We start from the raw sequence: 2,500 nt of genomic DNA, 5'->3' as shown, positions 1-2,500 counted from the left end.
CCCCCCCCGATCGTCTCGCTCCGAGCCGCCTCTGGCCACCGGGGGGCGCCGTCGGGTGGCGCGGGGGCGCCCCCGCCGCCCGCCGCCTCCCCCCGCACGCGTCGGGCCTCCCCCCGGGCCCCCGCGGGCCGGGGGACGCGGCCGGCGAGCGTCGGACTCCAGCGCGGAAGTGTCGCGGATGAGTGCGGACCGGGGCGCCCGCGGCCCAGCGGCACTTCCAGGGGCTCGGGGAGGAGATGGTTGAAGCCTGGGTGAAGCGCGCCCTCGGCCGTCCGTGTCGCTACCCGCCGGAGAACACCTCCGCCGGATCAGTAGGTACCAACGAGGCGAGCGAGAGAGCCGGGACTCTGTCCGGGGCCGAAAAGCCTGTTTCCCTGGAGCTTTTGCGAAAGGACCCGTGACAGAAGATGCGCGGAGCTCAGAGATCAGCATGGGCAGGGCCTTCTTGCATCCGATTTTGCCCAGGCAGGGCTCCAGGAACCGGGTTACAAAAAGCAAAAAGCCCTGGAGCTCAAACGAAAGGTTTAGTGACAAGATAGCCGTGGAGCTCCGATAACAGCATGGCAGGACCAGGATGGGGCCTATAAAGGGTCCACGGCGGGCATCCGTTGGAGCCCGACGTACGGGCCGGGCACGTCTCCTTCTCCCCCGGAGGCAGCGCCCCCCGGCGGGCCAAATCGGGTACTGCAATTTGTGGAAGTTTCGCAGATGAGTGCGGACCGGGGCGCCCGCGGCCCAGCTGCACTTCCAGGGGCTCGGGGAGGAGACGGTTGAAGCCTGGGTGAAGCGCGCCCTCGGCCGTCCGTGTCGCTACCCGCCGGAGAACACCTCCGCCGGATCAGTAGGTACCAACGAGGCGAGCGAGAGAGCCGGGACTCTGTCAGGGGCCGAAAAGCCCGTTTCCCTGGAGCTCCTGCGAAAGGACCCGTGGCAGAGCAGGCACGGAGCTCGGAGAGCAGCAGGGCCGGAGCTCGGAGAGCAGCAGGGCCAGGGCTCCCTCCCTTCCATAGGCTGCCCAGGCAGGGCTCCAGGAGCCCGGTACCAGCTCTCCCCGTCCGACAGCCTCCTCTCTGGAAGCGGAGAGCGGACGCAGTCGGGCTCCCGGACCGGGGCCCTGGGAGAGCCCTGCCGGGAGCCACCGGGACGGGCCCGTGCGGACGGGTGCGCGGCGCCCCCCGGCGGTCGAAGGCGGAACCGCGGAGGTCTCTCTATCTCTCTCTCTCTCTCTCTCTCTCTTTCTCCGGGACTCCCGGCCTCCCGTTCCCCCGACTCCCCCTTCCGAGGCCGAGACGGGGCAGCGCCGGGCGTCCGGCGGAGCCCGGCGCCAGGCCCGGCCCGTCCCCCTCTTCCCCCGGCGGCAGCGCCCCCCGGCGGGCCGAATCGGGTACTGCAATTCGCGGAAGTTCAGCCGATGAGTGCGGACGGGCACCCCTCGGGCCGGGAGGCGGCTCCAGGAGCCCGGGGAAGCGTCGGAGGACGCTCCGCGAGAGCGTCGCGCGCGCCGCCCGTCCCGCTACGCCCGAGGGAACCGGCCAGAGAGCATCACAGGTGGCGAACAGAGTCAAGCCGGAAAAGAGAAAACGGAGGGCTGCGGTTGACGCGAGAGAAGGGCCCCACGTCTCCCATTTCCGCAACCCGATCGATGTGGCACCCCGCGCCCCGGCGGGGAGGGACGATCGCTCGGCCGGAACCCAGGGGTCTCGGCCGGCTCCAGGCGAACCCGACCCTCCCTCTGCCCACGGCGCGCCCGGAACCCCTCCGCCCGGAGAGGGCGTCCGGTCCCCAGGCGTCCGCCCGAGCGCTCCGGTCTCCGGAGCCGGGCGGGCCCCGCACCCGTACCCCGTGCGGCGCGGTCTGCTCCGTCCGCCGGCACCCGCAGGCGTCCGACGCCGCCAGGGGTGCCGGGGAAGCGTCCCCCTCGCCCAGCGAAGGGCGCTCGCCCCCGGACCCCGGCGGAGCACACGATTTCCCAGGAACCGAACGAGCGTCGCATCGAGATCCGAGGACGCGGCCAGCCCCGACGGCCGCTCCTCGCAAGCCCCAGGAGAGGGCCCTGCGCGCCGCCCCCGCTCCGGCGAGGCGGCCGCACGGAAGGGTTCGCCCGCCGGGCCTCCCCCGCCGCGGACGGGAGGGCCGGACGGGGCGGAGGTCAGAGCGAGAGAGAGAGAGAGCGCGGGAGAGGAGCCGAGTCTGGCGGCAGGGCGAGAGAGAAGCGCAGACTCGGAGCGAGACCGTCCAGGATGACGCAGGGAGAGCGGGAGGCGCTTTTCGGAGGGAGCCGGCGGAAGCTGCGGTCGCCCGTGCGCCAGGCGGCGGCATCCCGGAAGGGCGACGGAGCCCCGCGAGATGGAACCTCTTTACACCCTTTCACCCCCCCGGGACAAGATGAAACCTGTCAGGCGTAGATCGGGATGAGGTGGGGCTGGGGGCAGTTGCTGCCGTCCCAGCGAAAAAAACCACCCCCCAGGACGGCTTGCACCGGTTTCCTAGCGAACAGGTT

Source organism: Pseudophryne corroboree, unplaced genomic scaffold (assembly GCF_028390025.1).
Source record: "Pseudophryne corroboree isolate aPseCor3 unplaced genomic scaffold, aPseCor3.hap2 scaffold_385, whole genome shotgun sequence".
NCBI classification, from domain to species: domain Eukaryota; kingdom Metazoa; phylum Chordata; class Amphibia; order Anura; family Myobatrachidae; genus Pseudophryne; species Pseudophryne corroboree.
Note: the sequence above shows the minus strand (reverse complement) of the source record.